General features: G+C 40.3%; 1 protein-coding gene across 13 annotated transcripts in view; it reads left to right on the top strand.

Moving 5' to 3' along the window:
• LOC144696101 (protein 4.1-like) overlaps positions 1-23,785 on the top strand; it is a 189,015-nt gene that overhangs the window by 29,017 nt on the left and 136,213 nt on the right. For 2 of the 13 annotated variants that reach the window (XM_078567375.1, XM_078567369.1), the window contains exon 1: positions 16,523-16,669. The exons of the other annotated variants lie outside the window; for them this stretch is intronic. The gene's annotated coding sequence lies outside the window, so the exon portion shown is untranslated. Of the gene's footprint in view, positions 1-16,522; positions 16,670-23,785 lie in introns of those variants that run through there. 13 annotated transcript variants of the gene reach the window in all.

Below are 23,785 nucleotides of genomic sequence, written 5' to 3'. Positions count from 1 at the left end.
GCCCATTTCTGGAATCCTACTTGCTGTACGTTGAGTGTTTATTGTTGAGTTGCTGTCTGAATGTGACAATGGCATTTATACAATAGTTAATTCATCCTTTTGCTTTTTCCCACCCGTTGTGGAAGGGTGTGGAGAAGTAATCAAAGACAGCTGATGATTGTAGTTTAATAACTTACACAGGAACAGTATATTTCTTGTATCAGAAGAGTAGTGCCGCTTAGGGTGGGGACACCTTTATGATTCAGTTGATTGAGAATTAAGATATAGTAGCACATAGACGCCGTGAAGAGATAGTAAGCGGATAATGAATCGATAGTGCCATGGTGCAGCTAATTTACATTTATTTTCAAGCTACGCCCCTGTTGCTTTCCCACAGGGAGAGATAGTTGCAGGATGAGTTAACGTGTGTTAATATCATGAACCACCTTCTGGCCAATTTGAGAGCTGCCTTAACAAAGGGAACCAAATGCCTGGATGCTTTCTTGGCTGGAAAGTAATAAGAGGGAATAAAATATTTTGTCTGAGTCAAATTTGAAATTGAAGGCAAATTATTAATGTGTTTAGGAAATGGCAGAGTGGCAGGAGATGTAGTGTAGGGATAAAGGGGCAGGTACTCTAATTGGCAAGATGTAACTAGTACTGTCCAGCAAAGATCCGTGTCGCAGTCTTAGACATTAATCATATTTATTAATGTCTTAGTCAATGGGATAGAAAGGTACATATCCAAATTTGACACACAGACCACTGGTATTATAAGCAATGTATACGAAAGCAGAAAATTGCAAAGAGATATCGATAGATTAAGAGAATTGGCAAAACTGTGGCAAATTGATTTCAGTACAGGCAAATGGGAGGTCACCTACTTTGGGCCTAAAAGGAATAGAACAGGGTGCTTTCTAAATGGTGAAAAACTAGAAATGGAGGTCCAAAGAAGTTTGGAAATCCAAATACATAGATCATTAAATGTCAAAAGCAGGTACAGAAAATAATCAAAAAAGCTAATGAAATTTTAGCTTTTATACCTGGAGAACTAGTTTCAGCTGCATTAATGGCAGCCTTTTATCTCGAAAGACAATGGTTTGTATTGTGGTGGTTAATTCTGTGTTAAGTACCAACTGGTGTGGCTATACAAAGCAAAAACAGAATTACCTGGAAAAACTCAGCAGGTCTGGCAGCATCGGTGGAGAAGGAAACAGTTGATGTTTCGAGTCCTCACGACCCTTCGGCAGAACTGAAGTATAGTTAGGAGAGAGGTGAAATATTTCACCTCTCTCCTAACTATACTTCAGTTCTGCCGAAGGGTCGTGAGGACTCGAAACGTCAACTGTTTTCTTCTCCACCGATGCTGCCAGACCTGCTGAGTTTTTCCAGGTAACTCTGTTTTTGTTTTGGATTTCCAGCATCCGCAGTAGCTTTTAGCTTTTTGTTTTTATGGCTATACAAAGCCCTGGTTAGACCACACCTGGAATACTGTGAGCAGTGCTGGGCATCACACCTTAGTAAGGATATATTGGATTTGGGAGGGAATGAAGCATAGGTTTATCAGAATGATACCAGGACACAATGGGTTAAGTTAGGAGGTCAGATTACACAAAGTAGGGTAGTATTCCCTGGAATTTAAGAGGTAATTTGATCAACATTTTCAAGATATTAAGGGAAACAGATAGGGTAGATAGAGAGAAACTCTTTCTGCTTGTTGGCAGTCTAGGATTAAGGAATATGGATAAAAATTGGAAGCACATCTTTCAGGAGTAAAATTAGGAAACAAAGGGTGGTAGAAGTTTAGAAATTTTTTCATCAAAGGGTAATTGATGCTAGATCAATTGTTAATTTTAAAATCTGAGTTTAATAGAATTTGTTAACGAGAGGTATTGAGGGATATAAGGCAAAGATAGTTATATTTGGATTGGGTCGCAGATCAACTGTGATCTCAAGGGGCTAAATGACCTATTCCTGTGCCTATGTTCCTAACTTCTGTTTTAAACTTTCATACAGTGAAGCAACTTGCAAAGAAATAGATCAGGGGTAGGGTGGGGGGGGGGTGGGGGGGGGGGAGTGGGGAGATGGGACCATAGGGGCGAGGGGGAAGACAGCAGGACAATTATTATTTCCAGTTTCCACTTTATCTGTCAGAGGTGAAAGACCCTTGTGTATGCTAGTAAACTGTTGAAAGCTTGCATCTGTATTTTCTTTCCCCTTCTTTACTCCGTTTCAATGGAACAGTGTCAATATATTAAAAATATATCTAGGCTCAGGAGTACTGTTGATGGGAGGAGTTCCAAGTGCTCAGGCTTCGCATTAGACCACCTGAACACAGCTGAGACATAAATCAATAGAGGTGAATGAGAATAAGCAAAAGAATCTGGTGGCTGGCCATTGTAAGATAAGTTTAAAATGAATATTGAAGAACTTTAATTTTTTTCAGAAATAAATTTTAAGAACCAATTATCCTGAACTTTCACTGTAAAATCAGTTGGTTTTTGAGTTGGAATTATCTAACTTTACTTGAAAGAAAAGATTGATTTCTTTACATAAGTAGAAATTGTCCAAAATTTGAATTCATTTATAGCATAGGACCAAGTTTGTACATTGGTAATGTGCTACTTAAAACAACCATTGGAAATATTGTCAGGAAGGAGGAGGGTGGGTCATACAGTGGACGAAGTAGGCAAATTAAAGTTGCTTTACCTCATGGTTGCCAGGGCATGTATCAAATATAGCCCCAGTTCTTGTAGTAACCAGCTAGTGCTAGATTCAGCACACACTCCACCCAAAGATAAAGGAGCTCATTTAAACAAACAAAACATAAATTAGGAGTTAGTTTAAAATTAATGTTTTAAAAAACAGCAAATTTTGGCCGCATCAGGAGCCAATTTTGTACATGTGAAACAAGTTCAACATAAGTGTAAAATTACAGGTTTTGGAGGAGAAGGTACTGATTTTTTTTACTTAAAGATTTGCCCGCCACATGCGATTGTTTGTTACGAAAATGTGCTCTACATGTAGAATTTTGACTTAATTTGCAATGCCATAGTTCCGACTTGGACACCTTGCATACTGAATATTACAGCACTTACATCATTTCTTGCATGGAGCTTCCACCTTTTGAAGCATCTAAAGCTAACACATTAGCAGTAAGTTCCTACTGCCCCATTAATGTGATATGTGAAAAAATGTTGAGCTTTTTTAAAAAAAACTTATCCATCTAATTCATGCTTTCCTGATTGATTTGGACTCTCTGGTAAATCAGTGAAATTACTTCAGCTCAGCGTAGTTATGAAATCTTCATGGTGCTTTTGCTGCTCAATCATTACAGCTGTGAAATTTGTGCACATGTAGCAGAATCATATTGACATATTCGTCTTTCTGTGATAACCAATGGATTGGGAATTATTCAAAAATATTGGATGGTAGGATTGCAATAAATTGGCTCATTTTTGGTTATCTTACACAGTTAATATTTTATCTTTTGGCAGTTTAAAAAAATAAGTAAACCTAGGTTACGGAAAGTTTTCTTTTACAAATTCACAACTCATGACAGTCTAGTTGTAGAGGACTGTAGGTTGCTTTATCAAAAAAAGGGGGCAAAAATGTTGAATGATTTCCTGTAACCCAGGAGAAACATCTTCTATGCTGATGCATTTGGAAGTATTCCAGATTCCTGAAAAGATATGCTGCTTTGCAACTGATTTTTAAAGTCCAACCTTATAGCCTTGTTGAAGAATTCGATTATAATTTTTGTTTTAATGAAGCACACTTGATGTTAAGTACCTTATCCTTCATATTGCATAGGATAAATTGTAAGCCAAGGCCCAGCAAAATGAGCCTCACCGAAGATAAAAGTCAGCTTCATACTTGTGCAAACAAAAAAACAGATTATCATTGTTTCACACACATTCAAAGCTTTAACATTGAATGTTTACAGATAATAAAGGCACCAATTAATTGAAACGTAGTTAATTTTAACCCCCAAAACAGGTGGGTTTGAGTCATGTTGAAAGTAAAAATATTAAAAATTTCAAAAATGAACTCGCCCACTTCCAGTTTTAATGGAGGCAGGATGAGGGGGCAGATGACAAACCTATTCTCAGGAGGTGGGTTGGTTGTCGAAACCTTTCTGCAGTCCTGGTTTCCCTGGCCTCAGGAAACCTGGCAGGTAAAACGAGGAGAGAAGAACTGAAATCATAATGTGAATATCTCCGAAGCACAGCTTGTGGACTAGAAGGAGCAGGAGTGTTTCCTCTGTACCCAACAAGCTAACTCTAAACACCCTGACCTCCCAAACAGCACCCATTCCAACCTCCTCCCTCCCACAGCCATGATATCCCTATCCAACCCCATCACTAAACCTGCACACGCAGCCATCGCTGTTCAACCGGAAATCAAGTCGATCAATCAGACTGGTTTTCAGATGGAGAACCTGGAAGGATGAGGTGGTGGGTACAAGAAATCACATTTTCTGGGGTTAAAATTCCACGCCATTCAGGGAAGCCCACACTCCTGCATTTCCTAACCTCGTCTCTCCAACCTTCTTGCTCCAAAATCTCACCCAGTAATTATCAGGGCCATAGAGACTAGGAGATCTCGGTGTCAATTCTCAGAATTTTGCCATGTTAGTTTATGTTAACCAGGGTGGTACATGGGGCACTAGAATTAGCCACTAGAAAGCAGCAACAACAACATTACTGTTATTGCATACCTTCAACATAGTAGCACATCCTATTGTGCTTGTGGAAAGTAAACAAAAAAATGTTTCGGGTTCATGCTTTTTTATAACTATTCAATGACTGCTCCTAATGGAAAGTGTAAATGTCGGCTGAGGATAGAATTGATGCCCCCCCAGGATTACATAGCCTGCTGACGTTTGCTTTGGAAGCTTGCAAATGAAGAGTAGCCACTTAAGCAAAGTACAGAATGCTGAAAGCTTTAAAAACTTTTCACTTTCTTTTAAAAAGAATCTGCTTTCAGTAAAGTAGCAGCTTGTTTTTGTTTCCATCTGAGCTGTTGATGTGCCTCCTGGAACCATGTTGTGAATTTTCAAAAGTTTAAGTTGGCCTTTGTTAATCTTTATTGAAAGGGCTCTGAAAAGCCTGCATATTATTTGTAAAGTTGGTGTAAATCCACTTAATTAGTTTTAGAAAAAGTGTTTTGGTTTTTCCTTCTTTTTCAAGTTGTGGTATAGAACTTGCATTTAATAGAGCCATTGGATGCCATTCTGTATTTGATTAACCTTTGCTGTTTGCAATGAGAATTCAAAGGTAATGAGGATTAAAGGAAAGAATAGAGTGAAACAAATTTTAGTGATGTAGTTAAATATTACACTGGCACACTTTTGAGCATGGAAGAGGAAGAGCCTAAACTTGCTCAATATTTCCTCTTCCTCAAATGTCAGTTATTTATCTTTTCAAGCCTGCACTGATTATTCAGTTAAACATAATAACTTTGGGTGAAGTGTTTCAAAGTTAAACTTCCCACACTGCCTCTATAATTTAGTGGAAGCTAACTCATAGGCTTAATGGGTAGTTGTACTGACTAGTGTAGAATTAATCCAAATGAACCAGGCACTGAATTTTCAGGTCAAATGATGAAAATACTGGCGCCGGCTGGCGTTCTGGTTTTCCAATGTCGCGATTTTCGCCAGGGCAAGGAGGGAGGACTACCCCACATTCCCATCCAATCCATTAACCATGGCAATTAAGATTGTTAAAGAACTCATTGAGAGCTCGTTAAGGAGCATGTTGACTGGGGCACATGGGCTGCATGCATTTTCTGGGGCAAGCCAGGTGAATGGAGGCAAGAACCATGGTCACCCCAAGGAATTAGGTGGGCTCCATGAATGGGAGAACCGTGCAGAGGGGGACTCAGTCATTGGCACACTGGTGCCATTGTGTCATTACAGGTTGTGGGGAGAATGGTCAGTTGGCCCTCATGCAGTGCAGCAGGTCATCACCCTCCTGGCTTTGTGGCTGTATAAGAGGAGGAGACAAGGCTACCAAACACAATTGGTAGGCCACCTGAACACAAGGAAGGCAGCAGTTGGCAATTGAGGCATGACTCTCAGATTTTGGGCCCAGTTGTGATGAAGAGCAGCACCCTTTGCAGGACTGTCAGAGCCTCAGGCATCAGGAGGGAAGAGGAGAGGGACATAGAGCAGGAAGGACACAGAGGCCATACCCTTAAAGTACTGGCAAAGAGAGAGCTACCTTAAGATGATCGAGGATCAGTGGGCACAGGAGACTGTGGCTCTCCAGGCAGATGTTCACAGTGCTATGTGCCCTCATTGCAGAAGACCTCAAACCTCATAGCACTGTTCGCCATGCCAGTAGCCACAAAGTTACTGTGACCTTGAACTTTTTCACTTCTGGCTCCTTCCAAGAATCAACTGCGCACCTTGGTGGTTTCTTACAAACAGCTGCATGCCATTACATGTTGCATGTCACTGATATCTATTTGTGAGAGCTGGACAGTATATTCGATTCCAAACAGACACCGCTTTGCAGGCATGGAGGGCAGTGGGTTTCACCTCCTTCGCTGGATTCCCCCAGGCGCAGGGCATCATCAAGGCACCCAATGAGAAGGGTTTCCACTCCCTCAACATTCAACTGATCTAGAGACCACAACAAGAGCTTCCTACATTTGTGCGTTCACTTTCCTGGCAGCAGACATGAAGCCTTCATCCTCTGCAAATACAGGCTGCCACAGTTCATGCCCCCACCCAAACTTCATGCATGGATTCTAAGGAACAAAAGATATCCCTTGAAGAGACGGCTACTCAGTCCTCTGAGAACCCCAGAAAGACACAGAGATTTGTTACAATCAAAGCCATCTGCTCATTAACACAGCCATCGAGCAGGCCATTGAACTTCTGAAGATGTAGTTCTGGTGTCTGGACTGGTTGGGTGGTGCCCTGCAGGACACTCCTGCAAGAGTCTCACTCGTAGTGCTGCGCTGTCCATAACCTGGCCCTTCACTGTGGTGTGGAGCTTGAAGAGGCTGAAGCACTGGATGGCCACAGCTCAGGATGAAAAGGAGGAGCAGGAATAGGAGGAGGATGATGCAGAGTACATAGGTTCCCCAGCTATACAGGGAGGTAGCTATTCTAAGGGGTCAGTAAGTGCTCTGGGCACACACTCCTTCCATGTTCAGGAACAGCCTGTGCCTTCAGACTCCTCAACTGATGTTTCTGCTGTTGGGTCAAGACCCAGAAGCCTATCCTGAGGGTTCAGTGTTATGCTTTCCCTACCAGAGCGAATCACGTAATTGAACTTCTTACATTGCACCTATACTGCGCCCACTGATTCTCAGTCATCTCCATCCAGGCTTGCTTGGTCTGGGTGGGTGGCCTCCTCCTACCACCTTTCTGAGAAGAGGTCCGCCCTACTCTCCCTCACAGCCCTGATGAGGACCTCCAGGCCTACATCTGTGAATCGAGAAGCTGCCCTGCCCCGGGTTCCAGGCCGTTGCCTCTTCTGAGACATCATTCACACAGAAGGTAAAGCAGTGAAATGGTAGTCACAGTAATGGCTGCCATGGTCTGCTTAAATCGGGCCCTTGCTTGCCTCTGTACCCGCCCCTGTGGCTGCTAAGTGACCGCTAAACCTGTCTCCAAGATAGTTAAGGGATTGCCCCTGTGAAACCCAGGGCCAGTGCCGGTTTTCTCCCAGTAGGAAGGTTCAGGACCCAGAAATTATCCCTCCATCAATTAACCATGCCTAGAAGGAAAATCCTGTCCCAGGAGTACCTCAACTTAGATTCCCTGTCAGTGCTGAATGAACTGATGGCCACCTGGATGGTGGTGGCAGAATAATTGCCTGGCAAATACTGGCCTAAGTTCAGATGCTGATGTAGCAGGCAAGTGTGTGGTGTATAAGAATATGACCACAGGGAAAAATTGTCAAGCAAGACTTGCACATCCATAAATTAGTGCTGATTACCTCCTTGTCATTCTGCACCTATCTAGGTAATTTCATTATCCTTTCTTTCATGGGGTAATAATGTAAGGTTCACTGGTTCCCAGTTTCTATGCCACTTTTAAAATATTGGTGTTAAATCAGTGACTTTCTCATCCTCTCAAACTACCATTTCTAATTAATCCTTATAAAAATAATGCCAAAGATGTGGTAGGTTTTGATAAGGACTTCTTTAAGTATCTTTTGTATGCAAATTTGGCCAATTGCCTTATGCCTTTTTGTTTCCTCTGTCTATAAGTGATTACATTTTCTAAAGTTTCTATTTATTTTCGTACTTCCTCCACACCCTAGAAATTCCAATGTCTACAGACTCATTTCTGAGCACAGAAAAAAAAAATGATTTTAGTATATTTGCTGTCCTGTGGTCACTTGATGTCATGACACATTTAGGATCTTTCAGTGTTTTTACCATTTCTTTATTTTAACCTGTTTGCTTTGGAATACATTTATATAAATGCTTCACTTTTCTTTTAATATTTCCTGCCTTGTTGATCTAATTTTCTAGGAATTAAATCTCCAGATCGTTTTAAAAACTTTAAATGCTCATCAGTGGGGTGCTTCCTATTTTAAGCACCTAGTTTCTGCATCAAACTCGGGTTGCCAACCCTTGTTGGACATATTCTTGGACAGTTGGTCATGCAACATCTGAACATGTAACACTATCCCATAGTTTGAAAACGTTATTGAAAAATTTGGGTCCCTTGTAGTGTCTTTGCTTATGGTTTAGTGTTAGCAGTTGTCAGGTTAGAAGTTTTGAGAACTAGAAGGTTGCCCAGGAGTAGATGAAGAAAGTGCACAGCTGCAAACCAAGGGCTTGAAGCTCCAAATGAGGTACTGGGAAAGAAGTAAAGCAGGAGACATGGAGAAATGGCTTGCTTTGAGAACAAGGAGGATGCAAGCAGGAAGAAGAGCATCTTAAATGTATGCGTACTTCAGAAAGAACAAGAATATTGACATGGCCTTAACTGTGTTGGTTCACTTGGAAGACAGGAAATGTGATTGGAAGGTCAATGACGAGATGGAACTAGAAATGTGTTAGTGAACACAGGTAGTGTCAGGAACTGTTGAGGAGAAAATAGTTGTTTGGCATGAAGGAGGATGGTGAGTTCCAGCGAGGAGAAGGGGTGGGGGAAGGAGGTGGGATCAGCAAAGTAAATGGCTTGAATGATGTGCGACTAACGGTTTGAGTTTTGGATCATTTAGACTTTTTCATTGCGCAATGAGGGCGGTGGACATGATGTATCTCCCTGAACTTCAGTCAGAGAGAGGTTTTGATCATGTTTTAACTGCTAACAGTGTTCTTCCCACGCCAGCTGAATGCCCTCCAACTTGACAACCCTAGTTACAAACTAAAAAGAAACAGATAGCGGGAACATCACTAGATATAGGAATTCATAAAATCAACTGTAATCGCACCACACAATTAACCAGCCTGGAATTGGTGCCTTTTGAGAAAAAAGCAAATACTTGTATCTCCTTTCACATCAAGCTCCAAGCGTATGGAATTGAAGGAGGATGTGGAGTTCCCTGCTTCCATTAATTTATACATTGTCACTGCTTACGAAAGTGGACACTTTTATGTTACTTGTGCTTCTAAGATTGCAGCCAGAGAGCAAGCCAACAGGTAACAAACAACACTTTCAAATATTAAAGACTGCAACAGTGATGCCAAATACCTGCAATGCCTTGCACTACCAAAGCTCTTCTGTTGTATGAGTGGCTAAAGTCATATTCTGGCCATGGGAGGGGCTGCACTATCATAAAGGGGTCAGGTAAAGAACAAAATCTGATGCGAATCAAGCGAATGTTTCCTTTCGGGTTGCTTGCTGTAGTGCCTCGAGATTAATCCTCAAATCCAGGAAACTCACAGACATAATGACAGGATAGGCAACCTTTAAACAAGGATTCTCAAGTAGACAGGCAAGTATGGAGAACTGCTCACTCTAAGAGAACATCCACTACTGCACCAAGTGTGACATGTTCCATTTCTCACACTAACTGATCTCTGGCCTCAGTAATTTAAGAACAATTTTATCCTGCAAATTCAATCCCTTTATGAACCATGTTGGGACTGCCCTACCCTACATTGCATAGGCTGTAGACATGAGACATCCGTTTCATCAGCTAGGCTGGGTTTTCAAGTGAAAGATTAATGTGTAATGCGCTGCACCCTTTACCAGTTAGCAGTTTTTCCATCTCCTTTATCTTGTCTTTATAGTCATCTCGGCCGTGATGCTACTTGTGACTTTATACATTAGGGAACCTATCTCTTTGCCTATAATCCCTGCATTATTTCCATGGATCTTTTTTCCCCTACAACTTCTTCCTTCCTAGTTCTGCACTCTGCGAATAGTATTTCTAAACATGATTCATGTTGTTGCCTATTTTTTCCCATTTGTCAGAGCTGTTTAGTGCAGTTTCCTGAGCTCATTAGCTCACAATCTTCCTATCTGAAGTAGAATATTTCTATTGTATTAATTCTCTTTGCTATCATAAACCTGGCCTTCAACTCCGCTGTGTTTTGGTCACTGTCGCCAGCTTGTTCTCTGACTCTGACCTCCTCTAATATTTACTGTCTCTTACTTAATGTCAGGTCCTGCTTCTGTGTTTTTGACCAATTGTTTCGTGTATTGATCCAATACGGTGCAAGGATTATGTCTTAACTCTTACCATCTCTATAGATTTCCCAGTCTATTTCTGGTAAATTGAAATTAAATGTAACAACTCCATGTATACTTTTACACTTTCCCAAGTATAACTACAAAGTTCTTGGTCAAGTTCAAAGATGTGTATATGGCCCATCAGGTGGTCTGCACCCCTGACGTTTAGCTGCCTTCTTCTGCCATGCCCCAGGGCCACAGGAGCCATCTCCACTTTACAACTGTGCTTTGCTTCTCCTCTAGTTATGGTATTCAACCATTCACTGGACACATATTTAGAAGTAAAAACAGAAAATATTGGAAAAAAAATTTCATCAGTTTAGGCAGAATCTGTGTAGAGAGAGAAGCAGTTAACTTTTCAGGTCTGTATCCAATTTCTTTCATTATCACCTTCTTTTGCCTTGGACCAACATTGCTGCTGTTGCTTCATCGCCTACTGCCCTCCACCCATGACAGAGTAAGGTCATCTGTCCTAATATCTCCTTATGTGGCTCGTTGTAAAATGTTGCTTCATAATGCTCCTGTGAAGATCCTTGTGACATTGTATAACATTAAAGGTGCTTAAATCAATACTTGTTGCTCACTTTTCATCTTCCTCCCCCACCACACCCTGCCTTTCCCTTTCCCAGTGCCTGCTTATAACCTGCGCAGTCGGTGGCACGTAGGTAATGTGACTGGACTGGAAACCCAGAGGCCCAGGCTAATTCCCTGGGGCATGGGTTTAAATCCCACCACTGCAGCTGGTGGAATTGAAATTCAATTAATTAATGACAGAACTTCTGAGGAGTGACAATCGCAATTGGATTGCCACTCTGCTCCTTTTTATTTACCCAGGTCAGGAGCTGCACATTTCTCGCCTGCTCTTCCAACCGGGGCCTGCTGAGAAACGTGCAGCGTACCAGGTTCCCGAGGCCTTCCAGTGCAGGGCAGCAGCATCAGGGCAGTGAAGCCATGCCCCCTTTTTACAGCACTAACTGCTGTAAACCACGTAAATTTAAAGGTCTGTATGTTTAAATGCACTTTGAGAAGTTCGGGAGAAGGTAAGTGGATAGGATGGGTTGGTGGGGGGGTTGGTGGGGGGATGGTAGGATGGATCGGGAGTAGGATAGGTCGGGGGGATGCTTGGGTAGTTAATCAGGCGGTGGAAGGGTAGTTGGGAGCTCATGGGGTGGGGGGGTAGTTGGATGGTCAGGGAGGTAATCGAGGGTAGCTGGGTTGTTCGGGAGGGTGGGCATGTCCACCATCTACGAGGCACGAGTCAGGAGTGTGATGGAATACTCTCCACTTGCCTAGATGAGTGCAGCTCCCACAACACTCAAGCTTGAATACAAGACAAAGCAGCCCACTTGATCGGCACCCCATCCACCAACATAAACATTCACTCACTCCACCGCCAAAGCACTATGGCAGCAGTGTGTACCATATACAAGATGCTTTGCAACAACTAACCAAGATTCCTTGAACAGCACCTTCCAAACCAGCGATTTTGATCATCTAGAAGGACAAGGGCAACAGATGCATGGGAAAACCACCACCGACAAGTTCCCCACCAAGACACACACCAGCTTGACTTGGAACTATATCACCATTCCTTCACTGTCACTGGATCAAAATCCTGGAATTCCCTTCCTTACAGCTCTGTGAGCGTACCTACATCACATGGACTGCAGTGGTTCAAGAAGGCAGCCCACCGTTACCTTCTCGAAGGCAGTTAAGGGTGGGCAACAAATGCTATCCTTGTCAAAGATGCCCAGATCCCATGAATGAATTTTTAAAAATCTAGAAAATCTTTCAGTTCTGACAAAAGGCCATTGACTTAAATAATAATCAAATGCTGCCTGACCTGCTGAAATATGTCTGTTATTATCTTTGATTTAGTCCACTCTACTGTTGTTAGAGGTTTTGGGCCCATGCTATGCCAATTCTGAAAAAGAACATAGGAATAGGAGAAGGCCATTCAGCCAGTCAAGCTTGCCCCGCCATTCAATATGATCATGGCTGATCGAAAACTTTAATGCCTTTTACCCACACTATCCCCATAACCCTTTACGTTATTGTTAATCAGAAATCTATCAATCACTATCTTAAACATACTCAATGACTGAGCTTCCACGGCCCTCTGGGGTAGAGAATTCCAAAGATTCACAACCCCCTGAGTAAAGAAATATCTCCTCATCTCGGTCCTAAGAGTTTTCCCTCTTATTTTGAATTTGTGTCCACTGGTTCTAGACTCCCAACCAGGGGAAACATCTTACCTGCATCTACCCTGTCTTTTCCCCATAAGTATTTTGTAGGCTTCAACGAGATCATCCCTCATTCTTGGAAACTCTAGAGAATACAGGCCCAGTTTCCTCATTCTCTCTACATAAGACAATCCTGCCATCCCCGAAACAAGTCCGGTGAACCTTTGTTGCACTCCCTCTATGGCAATAATATTGCACTCCCATAGAGGCAATAGTATAAATAAAACACCGCACACCCTGCTGCATTCAATATAGGCTGGCATCTGTTGGTCTGAATGGGGCTGCTGCAGTCCCTAAAATGCAGATCACTTGAATGTTTAGCAGTGATGGGATTCAAACCCACGCCTCCATAGAGACTGGAACCTTAATCCAGCGCCTTAGACCTCTCAGCCACACTTCCACTTAAAAATCATGACTCTATGTGCCATAGGAAACGAGGTTCAGTTGTTAGTGCTTACTGTATCATATGCATGTATAACTCCGCCCTCCTGAACTCATTCTTCTTTCATTAATGCATTCAGTATTTTAGTAAATCAATTAGCCATTAATTTAAAGTAAGAAAGGACTTATATTCTTATCACAACTGTCATAACTTTGGGATATCCCAAACTAATATTTCTGAAGTGTAATTACTGCTGTAACTTGAAGAACTGCAGCAGCACTCAGCAAGATTCCGTAAACAGCAGTGAGAAAATGACCAGGCAACCTGCTTATGTGATGTTGGTTGAGGAATAACTATTGGCCAGGACACCAGGATAATTCCTATTGCTCTTCAAATAGTACCATTAGATTTTTTAGGTCGACGTGAAAGAGCAGATGGGACCTCCGACAGAGTGCAATGTTGCCTCAGTACTGCACTAAATTACTACATCTAGATTTTGTGCTCAAGTCTCTAATTACATAACTTTGTGACTTGTAAGTTAAAATTAATGCAAAACAGACACCGCAGTGTTATTTAACATTTATGACTGACTAGTTAGTTAACACTAGAGAGACACGATCAACTCATGCTGCACATTTGTGTCATATCATTTTATAAAATGTTCCAGACTGGAAACAATGGTTATCCTCGCCATGACTAATTATAAGGAAATGTTGCACCAGCAATATTTCTAACAATAGTTGGCAGTGAGATATTCATTTCAAAAATTTGAAATGAAAGTTTGCATTTTGTTTCCTTGTAGAACTTTAGAACGTGGCCAGAGGGAAAGGAGTCTGGAATAGATTTGTTTTTTAAGAAGGCATATTGGAAGATCAAATAAATATTCTTTGTTTTTGGGGAGCAACCTAATTCTTCTGCCTGTCATTTGAACTATTCTTATGACTGGCTGATTAAGGAAGGAAATTACGCATTCATTGGAGTATCGCTTGTACACAGCAGAACACTGTGCTTAACCCCTTCCCTTCCTACTGTTTCATTGGATTTTATGGAAGATGACCAATTACATGGTGGAAAGAAACTACCATGGTAGTTTGTGTTTTAAACAAATATGTATTAGATAGTTAAGTAATTACAGGTGATTCTCATTCAGGGTAAAATACTTTAGATTCTTATGGATCAAAATGAATGTCATTAATTCACACAGCAATCAAATTAAACTATATTGTTCAAATATTCTGGGCTTTTGACTAGACATCAATGATTAAAATAATGTCTTTATGACTTGCAGATTATGTGTTTTGAGACTTCAGTTTGGCACAGCTATGTAATATTGGGTGTTTTTATGTTTATTAAAGTAGTTATCAATAGGTGTTCTAATATTTTTCTTAAAATCAGAAAATTTTCATCAATAGCCTTAATAATGAACAGCAAATTTTATTTACAGTGTTACATCTTATAAAACCACCCTGCTCAGGAACCCCCTGAGAAACTGAACATTTACAATATCACAATTTTGTTTGAAGCAAGGTTCAAATGTTTAGCATCAACATTTTAAATTGCAGTTTATTTTATAATTGTTTAAAATTTCAATGTGACAAGTTAAAAACCAAAGTCAGTACAAGTAAAAGAGTAATTGAAACAGCAGTATAGATGAATAATTCATTGTTATTCTAACAGTAGTAGAATTGTGAGTGGTGGCATTTTTCAACCCTACAGGAATTTCTATTTCATATTTGAATCCTGCCAGATGGATTTTTCAATGTGAATCATAGAAATAATACTGTAAACATTTTAGCAATTTAAATTGTTATACAAAACGTAAGTTCTTTTTTCTCTGCCTCGTTTGTCTTTTTCTACCTGCAAACTTTAAAGTGACAGTTAACAAACTATTTGACTGCCACGGGCACCACGGCTGAGCCAGAACCCATTTTCATGTAACAACATGTCCAGCAGAGGTCACTGGACTGTAATTGGGACTGGCAACTCTGGGTGATTTTGTTTTTTATCCCCGCCCCTGTGCTCAAGGCTTCTAAGAATTATAACAACCCTATTGCTATCCTGTCTGAGATCAGCTGACTACACAAAACAGGGAGCAAAATAAGATTTAAGCAGTGGTGTTACTGCTGTACTGAATAGATAATCAAAATGTGATGACACTTTCTCCAGTATTTATAATGATCTGTTATCACAAATACCGTCCTTACATCCGTCGTAAAACGAGAGATTCATTTCATCGCCATCTTCGTACTGCTGTGATCCTCATTGCTATGGTAACTGCTTGGTCTTCTCTAAGCAGATGCTGTTTGCCTTTTTCTCTCCATCCCTAGCTGCAGTACTACACAGCTGTTCAATTTTTGCTTTATTGTCCTGCCATCCCTTGCCCCTCCCCACTGGTCAACTCGGTATACGCTAATGTTTTTAAAATGTTTTCTTTAGCTGAGAGCCATTGTAAAGCCCCGGATATACTGGGATTTAGTCAATTCCAAAATTTCATTGTTCTGCACTGGAGCTGATGTGAAACCAAGGTTGCATGCAATATTCAATTCCAATATATCGTTCAATATAGATGTTCTAATATCAATAATGAACTAACCTGATCATATAAATCCTTTCTATTTATATCAAGGGTGACTGTGCCACTGTGAGCTAAACACCAAGATTGAAGCACATTGGCTGTTTATTACTGTCTAAGTTTATTTCATTTTAAAAATGTGCGTTGGAGTGGATGGAGATATTGAAGTGATCACCCCTATAGTCGATATGACTTACTGACGGCATTTTGAGAGGTACTGGAGACTTACAGTTGGTCGTACAGTATTCCAGGGGTTGCTGCCTTCAGACAGGAGGGGCAAGGAAGAAAATATTAGAGCAAAAGTAGATAACAGTTTGGCAGTAACCTTCAAATATCGTTAGTGAAAATGTAGAATTTTTCAGTGGAAGACCGTATATTGTCTGTGTACAGGGCGGTTTTTGAAGGACAAACAAAAGGAGTAATTTAAACATTAAGATAACTATTTTTGAACCAATCCTGGTAGGCATGGTGGAGCCCGAGCAGTGACACCTGGTGTGGGTGGTGCTGGATTATTATTGTGCTACGTTTCTGAGCTGTTGACATATTCTGATCCAGGCTGCTCGTGGTGGGTGGGGGGGTGCACTGCCTGATGTTGCTTTGGCATGCCCCACGGTGATTTTGCTCAATGATTGGGTACAAGGTGAGTTAGGTTAATGTGATTGGTGCGTTTGAGTCACTAGCTCCTTGTTTTACATACTCTGACCCACCCACAACAGAAACTGATACTTCCCGTGAGTTTGGAGCTTACGTACGATATGTACATTGTATGAGTGAAACGTGATTTTCAGGATTCTTGTATGCTTTTCTTGTTCTTTTGAAACTGTTTCTTTTTGCAAATCAAGGTGAGCTGCTACAAGTTTTGCTTTGCATTTTGAGTATTTTCCTTATTAATTCTGGTACTTTGTGATGATTTTAAAACAGACGCCATTTTGCACTGAGGTATTAATTGTGTCGCTTCAATGAAGCATCCTTGAAACAGGTTCTCCTGAGTATGGGCTATTTACTAGATAGAATAATTTTAGTTTTTTAAATTTATTTGTGTGTTGGAGTGTTTTCTATTAGAGGAATATCTTAATCCTTCCACGTTCTGGTGATGCACTCATTACCACGTCTAAACTTATATCTGGTTTCAGCAAATTTAGTGTTTAAAACATTCGTACTCGGGACTTGTCACTATCAATCACAAGAAGACCGCATACTATATAGTTAATGCTGTTCCATTGCATCTGTTACCTTTTGTTCTGGCTGTGAATCAGTTTGTTTGTTGTTAACAATTGTTATATCCTTGCACAAACAATGAACTTTAGCTGTCGATACTGGGCAGGGCGAGGCACTCTTCCAATGTATATAAACTTTTTTTAAAAAAACCTACAGACGTGTTGCGACTGGTCAGTGTGATCAGTACGGGGGTCCTCCTTTGTCTTCGTTCCTTTTGTGTTTGCAGCCTCTTGCTGTCTAGAGAGGAGGCATGGGGGTGGGGTAGCTTAATTCTTAGGTGTTTATTGCCTTTTGAACTGCCGTCTTAACAGCATCTTTCTTGTGGGATTTGTACTATTTTGAATTCCTGATTTCAGTAGTCTGTACTTGTAAGGTTTGTAGATGGTGCACTGTTATAATTTAAAACTCATATGAAGTAAATTATCTTGAGGTTGATTTCAAAGAGCAGTTGCATTGTGGTGAAGTCCACCAATGCAGTGCACTATTCCATTGAAAAAATATTTTTATAAACCTTGAACTGCATCTAAGAATAGCATAAGGTATCGAATCAATTTTACACCCCAATTGAAGAAATAGCCTGACTTTTGAGAGATTTGTTTATTGCTACATGCAAATTGTGCTCCCATTGCACCAGAACCTTTTTTCTTTACCCATCTCCAAAATTTTATTGCATGTTCATTTTACTATTCAAAATGCTGCCTAAAAATTTCATGGGTCAAATTTTCACTGGTAATAACAGTTCAACCAATGCTAATGATTGGGGAATTTTGAATTTAACTGAGTTACACCCAAGGCCGGTTATGTTCATATTTTCCACAATCTTTTATGCTGGTTCCAGATCCTGTTTGCCCAGTCAGGCCCTGCCCATAGCCAAATGCCAATTGCACTGGTTTTTGAAGGCTCTTCAAATTGCATGCATTTTCTTAAGTGCACAGATACTATAAAATGGAATCATAGAATGGTTACATAACAGAAGGATGTGATTGGACCCAGCAATTTGTAAGAGCAGTCCAGCTAGTTTCATTCCACTGTTCTCCAAAACCCTGCAAATTTTTCCCTTCAAGTACACTTTTGAAAGCCATAATTGAATCTGCCTCTACCACCTTTTCAGGCAGTGCAATCCAGATCATACCCATTTGCTGTGGTTTTTTTTTTAAAGCTTTTCCCTCCTGTCACTTTTGGTTCTTTTGTCAATCACCTTAAATCTCTGTCCTCTGGTCCTCGACTCTGCCATCATTGAGAACAGTTTCTCTCCTGTCTAGATCCCGCTTGATTTTGAACACCTCTATCAAGTCTCCTCTCACCTTAACAGCTCTAAGGAGAACAACCTCAGGCTTTGCCAATCTATTCATGTAAATTAAGTCTCTCATCCCTGGAATCATTCTAATAAATCATTTCTCCACCCTCTCTAAAGTCTTCAATTCTGGCACTGCATTTTAGAAAGGATGTGGACACAATATTCAAACTCGTGTCTCATAACTTCATCATAACTGCCTTTTGTACTCTATGCTCCCTATTTATAAAGCTCAGGATCCTCCATCTCTTTTTGAATTACTTTCTCAACTGGTAGGCACGTTTTAAGTCTTTCACATCAAAATTATTGAATTTACTAAGAAACTTGACTAGTGTGTACCAGTAAAAGTATTAAATTAAATGCATTATCATTTATTTTTAAGTGGGTCAATCTCAGGTGGAGGAACAGACACCCTTATTAAAAATGCTTAGTTTTACTAATTAAACCCATTTTCAGCTGTATTAATGAACAATGCATAAGGTTAAATACTCTTAAATACATCAAGGAACACTTTCTAATGGGGAAAAAAATTGCCCAATTTTGATGGTTCATGGAAGGTTTGACACCTTGTGGTGGGATGGTGCAAATCAAGCAATGCAATTTTGGATGTAACTTCTTGATTGCACCCAAAGCAGACCCCCTACCCCCTCTAATATTTTAGCATTTGGCAAATTTCCTTCTCATCATGCACCATATTGTTAAATGTGTCTGTTATACAGCAAGCAATATAGCTAACTTATATTCCTCATGGGTAATGTATGAAAACATGGGGTACACTCAAGATTTCTTTTTCCTCTTCCCATACCATTTGTACTCCAGTGCTTATTTAAGAAGTCCAGTTTAAGCCAGCATGTTTCAATATTGTCTTATTATACTTCTTGTGGAATTCTCTTAATTCATATTATATATGAATTCCTTTGCCAACAATGTTAATCAGTAACCATCAGTACTTCACCTTAGTGTATACAGCGGAAAGTAGAAGCATTCCACATAGCTTATTTTTTACTAAAATGTTAGTATCAGCACTGATTAACGTTCTCATCCTACAGAGTAATAAAGATGCAAAAAGAACCATGACGTGTAATGGAGTTGATATACTATAATTGGCTGTATGTTTAATGCCGATACACTTGTCATATTAGCAATGTGACATAGATTGTCCCAATTAACTACTCAAGCTTATTTGCAGTGTTGTCACAAACACTTGATATGCCCGTACCCTTTGGAGTTTAGAAGGATGAGAGGTGATCTTATTGAAACACGTAGGATCCTGAAGGGATTTGACAGGGTAGATACCGGGAGGATGCTTCCTCCTGTGAGACTAGAACCAGGGGATATAGTTTAAGAATAAGAGGCCTATTATTTAAGATGGAGGCGAGGAGAAATTTTTTCTCTCAAGAGGTTGTTAGCATGTGGAATTCTTTTCCCCAGAAAGCAGTGAAGGCTGGATCATTGAATTTATTCAAGGCAGAGTTAGACAGATTTTTGAGTCAACGGCTATGGGGGGCAGACGGCAAAGTGGAGCTGAGAGCACAACCGGATCAGCCATGATCTTATTGAATGGCAGAGCAGATTTGAAGGGCTGAATAGCTACTCCTCTTAAGTCCTATGTTCCTATGAAAAATATATATGCATCATATTGGGTTCATTTTTCTACTAATGTGCAAATATGTGCTAACTTTCTTGTTGATACACTAGTATAATGTGGACAAAACTTTTAATTTTGAAATTTTGACCTTAATTGATGTAAATCAATAGTTTTGAAACCAGACACCATGTGATTTATTTAAAGCACTATGTTTGTTAGACTTGTAGAAATGTCAATTAATCAGTTAGTCATTACAGATTTCTAGTGGCGGTTTGTGCTTGATCAATCTTAGAAGAATTGAAGAATTAATAGGGGGGAAAAATGCAGTTTTATATAGATTTTCAAAAATATTTGAGAAGGTACCATACAAAAAAATAGCAAAGATAGTGGCACATTGTGCAATGTGGGCAAATTATTAGAGTTGGAGAATAGAACGTAAAATTAACTTTCTTGAACTGTAAAGATGTGGAGAGCAGTGTTCCACAAGTGTCTGTATTGAAGCTTATATTATTTATGATATAGCTAAATGATCTAAACTTCTGAAGTAAGGGGAAATTATCTAATTTGCTGGTGGCACCAAATTGGGGTATGTTATATTGTGATTGACTGATAGACAACATAGGCTAACAGGATGGGTGGATATGTCGCAGGAGTTGCATTTAGTGAAATATACAGCACTAGGGAACAAAAATATATTTTTAATTGGAGTAGAGACAGTGCTGTGCAGATACACCAGTAATTAAAGGTGGCAGCAAAAACAGATAAAGCTGCCATTTAAAGAAAAAAAATCCTTCAATTTGTGTCTAGATTGTTTACAGTTTTAGAGATCCCATTATAGGAAGGGTGTAAAAGCACTGGAAGTGATGCAGTGTAGATTTGCTAAGATTCGGGGATAAGGTGTTCGTGATGAAGAGAGCTGTTGAGATTATTTTTATAAGGGCTGAGGGCTGATTTGATAGATGTCTTCAAGATTATGAAGTTATTATAAGGTTTTATGATGAAAGATTATTTCCCTTGGCTGGTGAAGTTATATTGAGGGTACAAATTAAAGATAATCACTAAAAGAATTGAGAGAAAAAGATCTTTAGACATGCTAGTTAGAATGTGGAATTCGGCCTCAAATCATTGTTGAAGCAAAATTCTTAGGTTCTTTTAAAAAGGGAATCCAGTTACTTGCAAAAGAGAAATATTAAAATACATGGGAAGCAAGGAAAAGTGTGGGGTTAGACTATGGCTCATTTAGGAAAACACTGTACTCTGAGCCAAAACAAAAATAGCTGGAAAAACTCAGCAGGTCTGACAGCATCTGCGGAGAGGAACACAGTTAACGTTTCGAGTCTGTATGACTCTTCATCAGAGCTAAAGAAATATAGAAATCTGATGAAATATAAGCTTGTAGAGAAGGGTGGGACAGGTAGAGCTGGATAGAGGGCCAGTGATAGGTGGAAGCAAAGAAGAGATTGCCAAAGATGTCATAGACAAAAGGACAAAGGGGTGTTGACAGTGGTGATATTATCTAAAGAATGTGCTAATGGTGACATTAAGGGTAGAAAGCAGGACGAGCAAGTGACAGATGGCCCTAGTGGGGGTGGGGGAAGGGATCGAAATAGGCTAAAAAGTGGAGATAAAACGATAGATTTTAAAAATAGGTGGGGATAAAAAATATATTTTAAAAATATAAATTATGGGAAGAGGGGGGTCGGAAAGGGGATGGGGATAGAGGAGAGCGTTCATGATCTGAAGTTGTTGAACTCAATGTTAAGTCCGGAAGGCTGTAGAATGCCTAGTCGGAAGATGAGGTGCTGTTCCTCCAGTTTGCGTTGAGCTTCACTGGAACATTGCAGCAGGGCGAGGATGGACATTTGGGCTTGAGAGCAGGGTGGTGAGTTGAAATGGCAAGCGACAGGGAGGTCTGGGTAATACTTGCGAACAGACTGAAGGTGTTCTGCAAAGCGGTCACCCAGTCTGCGTTTGGTCTCTCCAAAGTAGAGGAGATCGCATTGGGAGCAGCGAATGCAGTAGACTAAATTGAGGGAAGTGCGAGTGAAGTGCTGCTTCACTTGAAAGGAATGTTTGGGCCTTGGACAATTAGGAGTGTAACACCTTCTGTGGTTGCATGGGAAGGTGCCGTGGGAGGGGGTTGAGGTGTAGTGGGTGATGGAGGTGTGGACCAGGGTGTCCCAGAGGGAACGATCCCTGCAGAATGCCGCCAGGGGGGGTGAAGGGAAGATGTGTTTGGTGGTGGCATCATGCTGGAGTTGGTGGAAATGGCGGAGGATGATCCTCTGAATGCGGAGGCTGGTGGGGTGATAAGTGAGGACAAGGGGGCCCCTATCATGGTTCTGGGAGGGAGAGGAAGGAGTGAGGGCGGATGCACGGGAGATGGGCCAGATACGGTTGAGGGCCCTGTCAACCACCGTGGGTGGAAAACCTCGGTTAAGGAAGAAGGAAGACATGTCAGAGTAACTGTTTTGGAAAGTGGCATCATCAGAACAGATGCGACGGAGGCGAAGGAACTGATAGAATGGGATGGAGTCCTTACAGGAAACGGGGTGTGAGGAGCTGTAGTCAAGGTAGCTGTGGGAGTCGGTAGGCTTGTAATGAATATTGGTGGACAGTCTATTACCAGAAATTGTGGCAGAAAGGTCAAGGAAGGGGAGGGAAGTGTCAGTGATGGACCATGTGAAAATGATGGAGGGGTGGAGATTGGAAGTACTCTGAGCCAAATTGACTTTTTCTGTTGTGTAATATTCTGTGTTACAACATATTTACTGTACTCAATCGTTATATACTATTTAACTTAATTTAATTTTTCCATGTGTTTGTTCAGGAGAACGTTGAAAGTGATGCAGCAAAATTAAGATCAGTCAGCACATTTAAACATTATTTCCTGAATGACAGGAAACCAGCTTCTAGACTGAGGAGTTATCTTGCACACAAGAATAAATTAACATATGGAACTTTTCTGAAAATGCTTGAATTTTTATTCAAATTAAAATTAAATGCACAACTGAAATCACAATTATTGCCTAGATTTGTTCTTTTAATATCTGGGATGTGATTCCTACAATGCATAGTGGTTTATATACAAATGCTACTGAGACACTGCAATTTGGATATCACTTTACTTTATGGATTTTTTTCAGTAAATTATATTGTTTTAAATGGAGAGATCTAGGGCTTTCCAATATGAAACTTCAGATGGGGATCAGGTGCCCTGTCACTGTAGTATTAATGATACATTAACTTACAAAAGACTGCATTTCTACGTTAAATAATTTTGCTACTTTCTCCCCTCTTCTGTTACCATTCACTGGTTGTGTGTAGATAAACTTTTACCAGATCTCTAGTAATGCCAGTATTTATACTGGCTGTTGAGATGTGTGCGAGAAGTACCCTGGAGTGACTTTCTACTTGAAATTTCCTTCTCCTATTACCTTCTAGGCTTCCAGCCTTAGAGATTTGTGTTCCCCTGATACCCTGGCAAGATTAACAACAAGGTTTATATGAACAACAAACTTGTATGAATGTCAATATGGTATAGTAAACAGATTTGGCTGACGAAGATCTTTATAAAAGAGTTAACTAATTTTGTGATGCATATGTTTAAACCTCAAAGTGCTAATATGAAATCACTGCTCTGAATTTTGTAAACTTATGAGAATGTTACAATGAACTATTAATAGCTGCCTCTTATGCTACACGAAATGTTTTGATTTCTGTGCCTACAGGTAAGAGATGATGGCATTGTAGTGACTTGTTACTGCAGTAGTGTAACAGCATTTTTTAAAAGGCAGTGGCTAGTGGCAATGATTAATGGTATTCTATTTTAAACTTTTAATTTTAAATTTTAAACTA

Source organism: Cetorhinus maximus, chromosome 21 (assembly GCF_964194155.1).
Source record: "Cetorhinus maximus chromosome 21, sCetMax3.hap1.1, whole genome shotgun sequence".
Taxonomy (NCBI): domain Eukaryota; kingdom Metazoa; phylum Chordata; class Chondrichthyes; order Lamniformes; family Cetorhinidae; genus Cetorhinus; species Cetorhinus maximus.
Note: the sequence above shows the minus strand (reverse complement) of the source record. Positions and strands in the feature narration are given on the sequence as shown.